The sequence below is a fragment of the Polypterus senegalus genome, unplaced genomic scaffold, assembly GCF_016835505.1.
Source record: "Polypterus senegalus isolate Bchr_013 unplaced genomic scaffold, ASM1683550v1 scaffold_2093, whole genome shotgun sequence".
Classification (NCBI taxonomy): Eukaryota; Metazoa; Chordata; class Cladistia; order Polypteriformes; family Polypteridae; genus Polypterus; species Polypterus senegalus.
In genome coordinates, this window is record NW_024386341.1 from 1 (window position 1) to 15,120 (window position 15,120).

General features: G+C 43.8%; 4 non-coding genes across 4 annotated transcripts; 2 read left to right on the forward strand and 2 right to left on the reverse strand.

The window, feature by feature from the left end:
* Positions 1-761: 761 nt before the first annotated feature.
* LOC120522654 lies at positions 762-880 on the reverse strand. Its single transcript, XR_005632462.1, has one exon. It is a non-coding gene; the product is annotated as a 5S ribosomal RNA (ribosomal RNA).
* A 1,002-nt stretch (positions 881-1,882) lies between these two features.
* LOC120522659 lies at positions 1,883-2,043 on the forward strand. The gene has a single exon (XR_005632467.1). It is a non-coding gene; the product is annotated as a U1 spliceosomal RNA (small nuclear RNA).
* Positions 2,044-5,865: 3,822 nt separating this feature from the next.
* LOC120522656 lies at positions 5,866-5,984 on the reverse strand. The gene has a single exon (XR_005632464.1). It is a non-coding gene; the product is annotated as a 5S ribosomal RNA (ribosomal RNA).
* Positions 5,985-12,176: 6,192 nt separating this feature from the next.
* On the forward strand, positions 12,177-12,343 carry LOC120522655. The gene has a single exon (XR_005632463.1). It is a non-coding gene; the product is annotated as a U1 spliceosomal RNA (small nuclear RNA).
* Positions 12,344-15,120: the final 2,777 nt, after the last annotated feature.

The following is a 15,120-nucleotide window of genomic DNA, read 5'->3' on the forward strand; positions in this document are numbered from 1 at the left end:
AGTATGGACATGCAATGTGGGACTGCCCCACAGTGGCAAGGATATGGAAGGAAGTAAGGCAGAGACACATAGTAGACATCAAGCTGGATAGAGACTTGGTGGTGTTTGGGAGGTCAGGGAAAAGAGAGGTCGGGAAGAAAGATTGGGACCGAATAAACGTGATAAAAGAAGTATTGTGGAAGGCAAGGTGTGCATACACAAATAAACAGAAAGTTTTTCCCAACAGAAAATAATTGGAATGATCAGAGAAAACCTCTCGTTTTATGAGAAAAACATCTCAACTTTGGAAGCCCTCTTTTCTAAACGACAGCCCTATGTTTTTATTTTTTCTCTCCTTCCCTGTCTGTCTTCATTTTTTTTTTTGCCATTCTTTTAAATTTGAATGTACGTTGTCCTTCATGCTGATCCCCTTCTGTCGGCTCTCTCTCTCGCCACCCATTTAAGACCCCCCTGTTCCCCGTTCCTCCTCATGGATGGATGGATGGATAGAAAGACAGATAGATCTCGTCCAGCTCTTCAGCGGGAGCCTGCAACTTTACAAAGGGGGGCATCGTCCAGAAAGGACCAGCAGCCTCGTGTCCTTTCCAACCTGCAATCCCACAGTGGCATCAAAGGGAGGGCAAGCACCGGCTCAAGTCTCGAACGTGTACCCAGGGCTGCCCCAGATCACTCGGCTGCCAAAAGCCCAGCTTCTGATACGGGTGGAAGGAGGAAAAGAAAAAGACGAGGCGAAGGGCGACTCCTGCTGGCAGAAAGGCAAAAGCTTACGGCACTCGGTATTCCCAGGCGGTCTCCCATCCAAGTACTAACCGAGCCCGACTCTGCTTAGCTTCCGAGATCGGACGAGATCGGGCGTGTTCAGAGTGGTATGGCCGTAAACGAGGGCTGCTCGTTTTCTCTCCCAAATAGGCAACTGTGGAAGCCCTCTTTTCTAAACGACAGCCCTATGTTTTTTTTTTTTCTCCTTCCCTGTCTGTCTTCATTTTTTTTTTTAATTGCCATTCTTTTGAAATTTTAAGTTATGTCTTTTGAATTAGAATGTGCGTTGTCCTTCATACTGATCCCCTTCTGTCGGCTCTCGCTCGCCACCCATTTAAGACTCCCTGTTACCCGTTCCACCTCATGGATGGATGGATTGATGGATGGATGGATGGATGGATAGATAGACAGAGAGATCTCGTCCAGCTCATCAGACGGGAGCCTGCAACTTTACAAAGGGGGGCATCTTCCAGAAAGAACCAGCAACCTCGTATCCTTGCTAACGTGCAATCCCACAGTGGCATCAAAGGGAGGGCAAGCACCGGCTCAAGTCTCGAACGTGTACCCAGCGCTGCCCCAGATCACTCGGCGGCCTCGGCGCAGGTCTTCCCGAGGGTGCTCTGCTGCCGTGTGCGAGCGCCCACGCCGAGGGCTTCTTCCTCTCGGTCTCCGGAGCGCAGGGTCGCCTTCCTCTTTCGCAGCTTTGCCTCCTGCCTCCTGCCTGCCGCCTGTCTGCCGCCTGCCGCCTGTCTTTGCTGTTGGGCGGCTGTTTCTCATTCAGCATCCCGCCCAGTCCTACCCCTCCTGTTTCTCTTCCAGCCAATAAGCTCCAGCGATGGGTGGCTGGTTTGCATAAGAGCGAGGTGCACCTTGGGGTTGCTAGTGAAACCTGTCTAATCAAGGTGGTGAGGTCGGTGCAACCCCAACATCCGGTCACGGTGCACACGGGCGTCTGGGCAGCAGCTAGCTCCCGCGCATGCGCGCTCCGAGGCCAAAGAAGCCCGAAGGATCCCGAAGAAGCCCGAAGGAGGCCGAAGGACCGAGGACTGTGCTGGGGAAAACCTCCCGCCGCCGAGCGATGAAGCCGAGGAAGTGGGAGGATGAGCGCCGGGCTGTACAACTCATACTTACCTGGCAGGGGAGATACCATGATCACTAAGGTGGTTCTCCCAGGGCGAGGCTCATCCATTGCACTCCGGTGTGCTGACCCCTGCGATTTCCCCAAATGCGGGAAACTCGACTGCATAATTTGTGGTAGTGGGGGACTGCGTTCGCTCTCCCCTGATAGTCCTGGTTCAAAAAACAGACTGAAAACATGCGTTTCAACTTATGGAAGTGGTGCTTGGGCGATTGTGAAGCAGGAGCCTGTGAGACAACGGCTCTGGGAGCTTTAAGCAATAAATAAAGAAGTTCCAAAAATCAATCAATCAATCTGTCTGTCTGTCCATTTATTTATTTATTTTAAGGACCCCCGCCCAATAGAAAAATTATAATAAAAATAATATTAATTTAAATTAACTAATCAATGTATGTATTTATCTTAAGGACCCCCCCATAATAAAATAATAATATAAATAATCATTCATTATTTTTAGTGCCTCTTTACTGATTTTAAGCCGCTTTCCTTGCTGCCAAGAGCCCAGCTTCTGACACGGGTGGAAGGAGGAAAAGAAAAGACGAGGTGAAGGGCGACTCCTGCTGGCAGAAAGGCAAAAGCTTACAGCACTCGGTATTCCCAGTAAACGAGGGCTGCTCCTTTTTCTCTCCCCAAATATGCAACTTTGGAAGCCCTCTTTTCTGAACGACAGCCGTATGTTTTTTTTTTTTTTTCTCCTTCCCCTGTCTGTCTTCATTTTTTTTTTGCCATTCTTTTGAAATTTTTCGAATGTCTTTTGAATTAGAATGTACGTTGTCCTTCATGCTGATCCCCTTCTGTCGGCTCTCGCTCTCGCCACCCATTTAAGACCCCCCTGTTACCCGTTCCACCTCATGGATGGATGGATGGATGGATGGATACATAGATAGACAGATAGATCTCGTCCAGCTCTTCAGACGGGGAGCCTGCAACTTTACAAAGGGGGGCATCGTCCAGAAAGGACCAGCAACCTCGTGTCCTTGCTAGCGTGCAATCCCACAGTGGCATGGGGCAAAGCGTGAATATCGGCAAAGTTTCTTAGCAGCCTTTGTCGATTTTCACAAAGCATTCGACTCAGTTGTTCGAGCTTCCCTGTGGGAGTTCCTGAGACTTAGTGGGATTCCCCCTGAAGTTGCTGGATATCATGGCCAGCCCGTACACTGGTACTGTGAGTGGTGTGGAGACAGAACCTCTGTGTTTTTCCCAGTTGATTCTGTGGTTCGTCAGGGGTGTGTTCTTGCTCCTACTTTGTTCAGTGCTTGTATGGACTGGGTGTTGTGCAGGGTCATGGGGTTCAGCGGCTGTGGGGCATCTGTTGGAGAAGAAAGATTCATGAATATTGACTTTGCTGATGATGCTGTGATTGTCGTGGAGTCAATGGAGGCTCTGATCAGGGTGCTCAAGAGACTGAGTGAGGAGTCTGAGTGTCTGGGCTTGTGAGTGTCCTGGATGAAAACCAACAGCCAGGCCTTTAATGACCTCTTGGGCACAGATATCAGCAGTGTGTCTGTTTGCGGAGAGTGTGTTGACCTTGTTGAGTGGTTTACTTACCTTGGCAGTGACATTCATGTCCCTGGTGACTCTTCCTATGAAGTCAGTAGACAGATGGGGAGAGCTTGGTGGTTCATGAGGTCACTGGAAAGGGGTGTGTGGCGCTCCCAATATCTCTGCAAAGAACGAAGGGCCAAGTCTTTAGAGTCCTGGTGCTTCCTTTCTTGCTATATGTTTGTGAGACATGGATGCTCCCCAGTGACCTGAGATGAAGACTGGACTCCTTTGGTACTGTGCCCCTTCGGAGAATCCTTGGGTACCGCTGGTTTTACTTTGTGTTCCTCATGGAATCCGTTGGGGGAAATGGAAGGAAAAACCACTAGGAAGAATAAGGTTGTCAAATGTTGTGAAAGTATTGGGGTTAAGAATACAGAGAGGATGGAGTGGAAAGAAATGGGGAAAAAAGATAACCAAAAAAAAAAAAAGCAGGATTTTGGAGGTTAACGAACTTATCAATAGAAGGGAAGATATTGCTGATGAAGGCAGTTACAATCCCAAAACTATCGTATTTAGCAAATGTGTTTTTTCCACCAAAGAAAATAGTAAGAAGAATTATAAGAAAGTGTTTTGTGTTCTTATAGGGTTCATAATGTGAAAAATTGGCAAGAAGGAAGGTAATGAAAATGGAGGGAAAGAGGTTCGAATATAGAAAGGGAGTTGACTTTAAGACACACAGCAACTGTTGTTAATATGACATTAAGTAAAATTGGGAAGTTAGCGGATATGATCAGATATCTGCTAGGAACAGAATTCAAAAAAGCAAAAGAGCCCAATTAAATAAGGGGAAATCCGAGTGCCATCTGCAGGGCAAGTGGCAGGAGGACTTTGGGCACGACATGAAAATACATAGAGGGGCGGTTAAAATATTAGGGATCCATTTTGGAGAGGAGAAGGAGGGAAGAAGAGACTGGAAGGAGATGGAAAGAAAGTTATACAAGCTCACAAGTCTCTGGAGGACTAGGAGACTAACATATGAGGGCAAAATTTTGCTAATTAAGTCAATAATTTTGCCCAGGCTCTTTTCTGGCAACAGTTTTTACGGACAAAATATATTCTAAGGAAAATCGAAAGACAATGTTTTTATTTTTTTGGGAGGTCTACAGATGAGAAGGTCGCAAGACAGAAAGTAAAGAAACAAAAAAGGAAAGGGGGAGAAAGGTTTTCTGGACTTAAGGATCTTGTTAAGATTGAAATACACGGCCGTTTACATATCCTTGTTACAGAGCGGAAAGGGAGGGCAGCGGATTTAGCCAGGTACATGATGGGTGGTCATCTAAGAAGGTTTGGGCTTTATAAAACCCAGAACAAGAAACCATATGAGTTTAGATTACCCAAACTATACAGGAGGTTGATGGACTGTATCAAAGATTGTGGGCTTCAGCAGGATGAAAAGGACTTGTGGAGGAGGTGGAAAGAATTAGTGGAAAAGTAAGGAAAGTGAGAAGCCAGTAAACATTACTGGGAAATCTAGAGAGGAATCTAAACTGATATGGGAAAGATTTGGGGGAAAGTTTCCAAATAATCAAGTAGCAGATATAGCCTGGCTGGCCGCCCATGAAGCACTAGAAACCAACCTGGCTTTAAGTAAAAGAAAGAATTTACAAGGGCCTAAATGTCCCAGGGACGGATGTAAAAGAAAAAAATAAGTCAGTATGGACATGCAATGTGGGACTGCCCCACAGTGGCAAGGATATGGAAGGAAGTAAGGCAGAGACACATAGTAGACATCAAGCTGGATAGAGACTTGGTGGTGTTTGGGAGGTCAGGGAAAAGAGAGGTCGGGAAGAAAGATTGGGACCGAATAAACGTGATAAAAGAAGTATTGTGGAAGGCAAGGTGTGCATACACAAATAAACAGAAAGTTTTTTCCCAACAGAAAATAATTGGAATGATCAGAGAAAACCTCTCGTTTTATGAGAAAAAACATCTCAACTTTGGAAGCCCTCTTTTCTAAACGACAGCCCTATGTTTTTTATTTTTTTCTCTCCTTCCCCTGTCTGTCTTCATTTTTTTTTTTTTTTTGCCATTCTTTTAAATTTGAATGTACGTTGTCCTTCATGCTGATCCCCTTCTGTCGGCTCTCTCGCTCGCCACCCATTTAAGACCCCCCTGTTCCCCGTTCCTCCTCATGGATGGATGGATGGATAGAAAGACAGATAGATCTCGTCCAGCTCTTCAGACGGGAGCCTGCAACTTTACAAAGGGGGCATCGTCCAGAAAGGACCAGCAGCCTCGTGTCCTTTCCAACCTGCAATCCCACAGTGGCATCAAAGGGAGGGCAAGCACCGGCTCAAGTCTCGAACGTGTACCCAGGGCTGCCCCAGATCACTCGGCTGCCAAAAGCCCAGCTTCTGATACGGGTGGAAGGAGGAAAAGAAAAAGACGAGGCGAAGGGCGACTCCTGCTGGCAGAAAGGCAAAAGCTTACGGCACTCGGTATTCCCAGGCGGTCTCCCATCCAAGTACTAACCGAGCCCGACTCTGCTTAGCTTCCGAGATCGGACGAGATCGGGCGTGTTCAGAGTGGTATGGCCGTAAACGAGGGCTGCTCGTTTTTCTCTCCCCAAATAGGCAACTGTGGAAGCCCTCTTTTCTAAACGACAGCCCTATGTTTTTTTTTTTCTCCTTCCCTGTCTGTCTTCATTTTTTTTTTTTTATTGCCATTCTTTTGAAATTTTAAGTTATGTCTTTTGAATTAGAATGTGCGTTGTCCTTCATACTGATCCCCTTCTGTCGGCTCTCTCGCTCGCCACCCATTTAAGACTCCCCTGTTACCCGTTCCACCTCATGGATGGATGGATGGATGGATGGATAGATAGATAGACAGACAGAGAGATCTCGTCCAGCTCATCAGACGGGGAGCCTGCAACTTTACAAAGGGGGGCATCTTCCAGAAAGAACCAGCAACCTCGTATCCTTGCTAACGTGCAATCCCACAGTGGCATCAAAGGGAGGGCAAGCACCGGCTCAAGTCTCGAACGTGTACCCAGCGCTGCCCCAGATCACTCGGCGGCCTCGGCGCAGGTCTTCCCGAGGGTGCTCTGCTGCCGTGTGCGAGCGCCCACGCCGAGGGCTTCTTCCTCTCGGTCTCCGGAGCGCAGGGTCGCCTTCCTCTTTCGCAGCTTTGCCTCCTGCCTCCTGTCTGCTGTCTGCCGCCTGCCGCCTGCCGCCTGTCTTTGCTGTTGGGCGGCTGTTTATCATTCAGCGTCCCGCCCAGTCCTACCCCTCCTGTTTCTCTTCCAGCCAATAAGCTCCAGCGATGGGTGGCTGGTTTGCATAAGAGCGAGGTGCACCTTGGGGTTGCTAGTGAAACCTGTCTAATCAAGGTGGTGAGGTCGGTGCAACCCCAACATCCGGGTCACGGTGCACACGGGCGTCTGGGCAGCAGCTAGCTCCCGCGCATGCGCGCTCCCGAGGCCAAAGAAGCCCGAAGGATCCCGAAGAAGCCCGAAGGAGCCCGAAGGACCGAGGACTGTGCTGGGAAAACCTCCGCCGCCGCCGGCGATGAAGCCGAGGAAGTGGGAGGATGAGCGCCGGGCTGTACAACTCATACTTACCTGGCAGGGGAGATACCTTTGGTTCTTCCTTGTCAGGGGTAGGAGCCCGAACTTGGATCCAGAGCTGGGTAGGTCGGCATGTCCACCACCCTGTTTTCTGCTTCCCTTGTTTCGCGGCGTTTTAAAATATTGTAGGAGCAAGATGGCGGAAGTGATTGAAGTCAACAGCAGACAGTTCGAAGAAGACATGGAGATGAACAGAGGACTCGGAGTTTTTGGGAGACCTGCATCTCGTATTCCAATTGATGGAAGGGAAAGGAGAAACGTAGTTCGATTGGAATTGAAGGATGGACAGATGGATCGAGGAGACTTTAGTAAGGAGGTGTTGCAGAAGACTCTACGTTTTTCACCTGGTGAGATTGATTACCTTTTTGCCTTTCCGGGTAAAACTACCTTTGAAGTGGTTTTTAAGAGTAGGGCTTTATATGATAAATGTTTGAGAACGGTGGAGAGAGAAAAACTGGTTAACCCAGTTTTAGAAAAATTTTTGATTGTGCCTTTGAGTGACAGGATGGACAAAAGAGTAAATATTTTAATGTTCACAGAGAAGGTGAAACTACAGGATATTTCGACTTGGTTGTTACAATTTTGCGATGTTAAGACTAGTATGCAAATGACGGATGAGGATGGGATAAAAAATGGATTGTACAAATTTGATGTAATTCTCAAAAAGGAGAATGACACAGAAAGGGTGATCCATTTGCCCGCGGTCATACAAATTGGGACGGTCAGAGGGCACGTTTTCTACTCTGGTCAGCCACAAGTATGTAGAAGGTGTGGAAATGAGGGTCACAAAGCGGCAGAGTGTGGCATAATAAAATGTAGAAATTGTAAAGAGGAGGGACACAGTACAAGAGAGTGCAGGAAGCCTATAAAATGTAATCTTTGTGGACAGGAGGAACATGTCTTTAGGGACTGTCCGGCCTCCTATGCTAACATGGTAAGGAGGAATACAATGAGAGAAAAGAAAGTAATAGCGCTATTGGATGAGGAGTCTGAGGAAGAAAGAGAAATGGAAGACATAGCAAGAGAAGGAATCCAAGGAAGTGACACGAGAGAAAGGGAAAAAATAGACCCATTAAACATTGGAGTAAACAGTAAGAGAGAGAGCGAACAAGGAGAGAGGGAGGACAGAGGAGAAACTGACCTTTTGGCGTTAATTGAAGAAAAAACAGACGCTCGGAATATAGAAAGTAGAATGGAGCAGCATTCACAGAACATTCTCTTTCACACAGAGGAGATCATGGACATCCTCAGTGGGACGACTTTTTGGTCAGTCCCTCAGCAGGTGAGGAAGGAAAACATAGAGCAGGAGGAAGGGAAAGGCAACATAGAGGCAACACAAATAAACCCAGGATTGCAGAGGAAGCGTGGGCCAGATAATCTGTCCCCAACGAGCTCCGGAAAATCAGAGGGAGCGGGAGAGAAACCAAAGGAATGGGGGACAGCTCCCTGCTATTTAGAGTCTAAAGACATGGAAGGGTTTGTTTCAGCTACGGGCATGAAGGGGGTAGAAGAGTGGAGAACAGAAAAGAAAGTGGCCAAGAAGCCCAAAAAATATGTAACTCCGGAAGTAAGGGAAAGATAGGTGAGGTAGACTACACTACAATAAAGAAAAAATGAAAATAAAAATAATAACCTTGAATGTAAGAAGTATTCAAAGTAAGGAAAGGAGAAAAATGGTGTTTTCTTACTTAAGAAGTTTGCCGGTGGATTTGATGTGCATTCAAGAGTGTGGTATACCCTTTAAAAAATCATATGACGAATATAAAGAAGACTGGGAGGAAGGGGCAGCGATTTTTTCAGGGACAAATGAGAATAAAAATGCAGGAGTTGGGGTGTTAATTAAGAATAAAGAAATTGAAATTAAAACATATGATGAAATAGTGAAGGGAGAGTGATTAAAATTAAATTATTAATAGCAGGAAGTACGATCACGTTAATTAATGTATATGCACCAACAACACCCGTCCAGAGGATGGAAGTGTTTAATTTACTGCAAACAGCAGTTGCTTTAGAAAACAACTTAATTGTGGTGGGGGACCTAAATTGTGCGAGTGATCAAGAGCTAAGAGGGCAACAGGAAGACAAAACTGCTAGAAAACTAAAAGAAATTATAAAGGACTGTCGTATCAAGGATGTATTTAGGGAACTAAAAAGAGAAGAAAAAGGTTTTACCTGGAGAGGAACTCGGGGAAAGGCCTCTCGAATAGACTATATTTTGGTCGATAGTAATTATGAGCCAAAGAATTGCAAATTAAGACCAGTATTTTTCAGACCATTGTAGTTTAGAGGCAGAGATACAGAAAGGAACAGAAGAAGAGAAAAAAGATATTGTGTGGAAACTGAATGTAACCTTGTTAGAGGATATGAAAATTAGGGAAGAATATGGACAACGCTATAGGGGATGGGAAACCCTAAAAGATTGGTGTGGAAGTCAAAAAGAGTGGTGGGAGGTGATGAAAAGGAACACTAGGGAATTTTTCCAAAAAAAAGGTAAAGAAAGGAGTAGGAAGAAAAAAGAAGAGGAAAAAACATTACAATATGAACTGGAACAATTGTACAGAAAGGAGGAGATAAATGACGAGACAGAATTAGAGATAAGAAAAATAAAAGAAGAATTGGGAAAAGTATATAAGAACAGAGAAGAAAAGATTAAGTTCCAGAGCAGAGTCAGAGAGCAAGAGGAAGGAGAAAAATGCTCTCGGTTTTTTTTCAAGAAAATAAAAGAAAGAAGGAAAAAAGCCAATATAGAAGAATTGAAGGATAAAGATGGACAGGTGAAGAGAGGAAATAAAGACCTATTGGACATCGTAACAACGTACTATAAAGGAATATACGAAAAGAAAGAAATTAACTATGAGTGCATTAACAAACTGGAGGGAACCATAGATGGCGTTTTCACAGAAGAACAGAAAGAAATGCTGTGTCAGGAGATTGAAATGCAGGAGATGGAGGAAGCTATTAAAATGAGTAGTAAGGGTAAAACTCCAGGAATAGACGGCTTACCCATAGAATTTTATGTGTCTTTTTGGGATCTAATAAAAGAAGATATGCAGAGTTTATTTCTGGAAATTGTGAGAGATGGAGAGATGACAGAGACAATGAAAAGGGGCATAATAACATTGATACCCAAACAAGGAGAGATGGTTGATATAAAGAATTGGAGACCGATAACACTATTATGCCAGGACTACAAGATATTAACAAGAGTCCTGGCAAATAGAATAAAAGATAAGCTGGAAAATGTGATAAAAGAGGAACAAGCATGTGTAGTATCAGGTAGAAGTGCATTAGAAAATCTGTGTGTAATGAGAGATTGCATATATTTAATGCAGGAAAGAAAAATGGACGTGGGAATAATTAATTTAGACTTGGAAAAAGCCTTTGACAAAGTGGCTCATGAATATATGTGGAGGATTTTACAGAGAGTGGGGGTACCAGCGAAATTTCTAAACTGGATAAAGACAGTGTATAAAGGAATTACAAGTAGAATTAGAGTAAATAATAAATTATCAGAAGAAATACAGGTAGAAAGGGGAGTAAGGCAAGGGTGCCCTTTATCAGCAGTACTATTCATATTAAATATTGAACCGTTAATAAATCTGGTAAGAAATGAGAGACAGATACGGGGAGTTGAAGTCCCAGGAAGCGGAGGGCAACAAGTTAAAATATGTGCATATATGGATGATGTGAGCATAATAGTCAGAGATGTCAGCAGTATAGAGCAGGTAATTGAATACACGGAAATATTCTGTATGGCATCAGGATCGCAATTAAATCTGGAGAAATGTGATTGTGTGTTATGGGGTAACTGGAAAGAAAAACCTGCGGGAAAGATAAGACTTTCCAATAGTGTTAAAATATTGGGAGTAGAATTAGGGAAAGATAATAGAGAAAAGAAACAATGGAAGGAAATGTTAAAAATATAAATAAAAACAGGATTTTGGAGATTGAGAAACCTGACTATGGAGGGCAAGATTTTGCTGGTGAAAGCAATAATAATCCCAAAACTGACATATTTGGCCACCGTTTTTTTCCCCCCGAGAAAAATATTAAAAAAGATTATAAGAAGCTGTTTTGTTTTCCTATGGGGGTCAAAATGTGAGAAAATTGCAAGAAAAGTAATAATGAAACAAAAAGAAAATGGAGGGAAAGGATTCCCAAATATAGAAGAAGAGCTGATGTTAAAACATACGGCTACGGTGGTTAACATGGCGCTAAATAAGAAAGGAAAAATGGCTGATTTGATGCGATATCAATTGGGGTGGAGCTGAGGAAAGTAAGATTGTTTAAAAGCATTAACAATAGACCTATTGCCTTTAATATAGCAAAGCACTATAAGATAGTTACAAAATTTTTAAGGAAATACAGATGGGAAGAAGGAGAGGTAACAATATGGGGGAAGAAAAGAGCCCTGAAAGAATATATAAAAAAAGACGAAACAATGTTAAAAATAAAAAATATGACTGAAAATCAAGCAAAGAAAGTATGGCAACAAAACAATGGAAAAGAGTTGACCAATAGACAAAAGGATTTGGGCTGGTTGGGCATACACGAAGTGTTACCGACAAACACTGCAATGTATAAGAGGCGAGTAGCAAAGACGTTGATATGTCCGAGAAGGAACTGCACAGGAATAGAAACATCTGAACATGTGTTTTGGAAATGTGAAAAATCGCAAGGAATTTGGAAGGGTGTAATGGAGAAATGGGATGGGTTATTAGGAAAAGAGGAGATTACAAAAGAAGGGGTACTGTATGGATTAGTGGGGAATAACTTGAATGAGAAAATGGCAAAAACCCAATGGCAAATAATTAATATAGTTAAAGAAAATATATGGTGGGAAAGAAATGAACTGGTGATACATAATAAGGATGTTTCTATTCAAAGACTATTGCAGAAATGTGGGAGAGAAGTAGAGGAAGCATGGAAAATAAAAGAAGATCAATTGAATAAGAACAAGGTGTGAAAGATAAAGGTAAAGAACAATTAATGGAGTTTTTGGAGGAAAATGGAAAAAAAAAACAGCCATGGTGGTGAAAAGGTGATGGGTGGCAGTGAATTAGCAAATTGGCCAGACTTTGTGTGTGTGTTCAAAGCTAAAACACTGAAAAGAAACATTAAATGTAAGTGAAAATGGGACAAGCAAATTAGTGTTTGTCTTAAGTAATGAAATTTAGACAAGGAAAAAAAAAAAAAAAAAAAAAAAAAAAAGGTTCTCCCAGGGCGAGGCTCATCCATTGCACTCCGGGTGTGCTGACCCCTGCGATTTCCCCAAATGCGGGAAACTCGACTGCATAATTTGTGGTAGTGGGGGACTGCGTTCGCGCTCTCCCCTGATAGTCCTGGTTCAAAAAACAGACTGAAAACATGCGTTTCAACTTATGGAAGTGGTGCTTGGGCGATTGTGAAGCAGGAGCCTGTGAGACAACGGCTCTGGGAGCTTTAAGCAATAAATAAAGAAGTTCCAAAAATCAATCAATCAATCTGTCTGTCTGTCCATTTATTTATTTATTTTAAGGACCCCCGCCCAATAGAAAAATTATAATAAAAATAATATTAATTTAAATTAACTAATCAATGTATGTATTTATCTTAAGGACCCCCACATAATAAAATAATAATATAAATAATCATTCATTATTTTTAGTGCCTCTTTACTGATTTTAAGCCGCTTTCCTTGCTGCCAAGAGCCCAGCTTCTGACACGGGTGGAAGGAGGAAAAGAAAAGACGAGGTGAAGGGCGACTCCTGCTGGCAGAAAGGCAAAAGCTTACAGCACTCGGTATTCCCAGTAAACGAGGGCTGCTCCTTTTTCTCTCCCCAAATATGCAACTTTGGAAGCCCTCTTTTCTGAACGACAGCCGTATGTTTTTTTTTTCTCCTTCCCTGTCTGTCTTCATTTTTTTTTTGCCATTCTTTTGAAATTTTTCGAATGTCTTTTGAATTAGAATGTACGTTGTCCTTCATGCTGATCCCCTTCTGTCGGCTCTCTCTCTCGCCACCCATTTAAGACCCCCCTGTTACCCGTTCCACCTCATGGATGGATGGATGGATGGATGGATACATAGATAGACAGATAGATCTCGTCCAGCTCTTCAGACGGGGAGCCTGCAACTTTACAAAGGGGGGCATCGTCCAGAAAGGACCAGCAACCTCGTGTCCTTGCTAGCGTGCAATCCCACAGTGGCATGGGCAAAGCGTGAATATCGGCAAAGTTTCTTAGCAGCCTTTGTCGATTTTCACAAAGCATTCGACTCAGTTGTTCGAGCTTCCCTGTGGGAGTTCCTGAGACTTAGTGGGATTCCCCCTGAAGTTGCTGGATATCATGGCCAGCCCGTACACTGGTACTGTGAGTGGTGTGGAGACAGAACCTCTGTGTTTTTCCCAGTTGATTCTGTGGTTCGTCAGGGGTGTGTTCTTGCTCCTACTTTGTTCAGTGCTTGTATGGACTGGGTGTTGTGCAGGGTCATGGGGTTCAGCGGCTGTGGGGCATCTGTTGGAGAAGAAAGATTCATGAATATTGACTTTGCTGATGATGCTGTGATTGTCGTGGAGTCAATGGAGGCTCTGATCAGGGTGCTCAAGAGACTGAGTGAGGAGTCTGAGTGTCTGGGCTTGTGAGTGTCCTGGATGAAAACCAACAGCCAGGCCTTTAATGACCTCTTGGGCACAGATATCAGCAGTGTGTCTGTTTGCGGAGAGTGTGTTGACCTTGTTGAGTGGTTTACTTACCTTGGCAGTGACATTCATGTCCCTGGTGACTCTTCCTATGAAGTCAGTAGACAGATGGGGAGAGCTTGGTGGTTCATGAGGTCACTGGAAAGGGGTGTGTGGCGCTCCCAATATCTCTGCAAAAGAACGAAGGGCCAAGTCTTTAGAGTCCTGGTGCTTCCTTTCTTGCTATATGTTTGTGAGACATGGATGCTCCCCAGTGACCTGAGATGAAGACTGGACTCCTTTGGTACTGTGCCCCTTCGAGAATCCTTGGGTACCGCTGGTTTTACTTTGTGTTCCTCATGGAATCCGTTGGGGGAAATGGAAGGAAAAACCACTAGGAAGAATAAGGTTGTCAAATGTTGTGAAAGTATTGGGGTTAAGAATACAGAGAGGATGGAGTGGAAAGAAATGGGGAAAAAGATAACCAAAAAAAAAAAGCAGGATTTTGGAGGTTAACGAACTTATCAATAGAAGGGAAGATATTGCTGATGAAGGCAGTTACAATCCCAAAACTATCGTATTTAGCAAATGTGTTTTTTCCACCAAAGAAAATAGTAAGAAGAATTATAAGAAAGTGTTTTGTGTTCTTATAGGGTTCATAATGTGAAAAATTGGCAAGAAGGAAGGTAATGAAAATGGAGGGAAAGAGGTTCGAATATAGAAAGGGAGTTGACTTTAAGACACACAGCAACTGTTGTTAATATGACATTAAGTAAAATTGGGAAGTTAGCGGATATGATCAGATATCTGCTAGGAACAGAATTCAAAAAGCAAAAGAGCCCAATTAAATAAGGAAATCCGAGTGCCATCTGCAGGGCAAGTGGCAGGAGGACTTTAACGACATGAAAATACATAGAGGGGCGGTTAAAATATTAGGGATCCATTTTGGAGAGGAGAAGGAGGGAAGAAGAGACTGGAAGGAGATGGAAAGAAAGTTATACAAGCTCACAAGTCTCTGGAGGACTAGGAGACTAACATATGAGGGCAAAATTTTGCTAATTAAGTCAATAATTTTGCCCAGGCTCTTTTCTGGCAACAGTTTTTACGGACAAAATATATTCTAAGGAAAATCGAAAGACAATGTTTTTATTTTTTTGGGAGGTCTACAGATGAGAAGGTCGCAAGACAGAAAGTAAAGAAACAAAAAAGGAAAGGGGGAGAAAGGTTTTCTGGACTTAAGGATCTTGTTAAGATTGAAATACACGGCCGTTTACATATCCTTGTTACAGAGCGGAAAGGGAGGGCAGCGGATTTAGCCAGGTACATGATGGGTGGTCATCTAAGAAGGTTTGGGCTTTATAAAACCCAGAACAAGAAACCATATGAGTTTAGATTACCCAAACTATACAGGAGGTTGATGGACTGTATCAAAGATTGTGGGCTTCAGCAGGATGAAA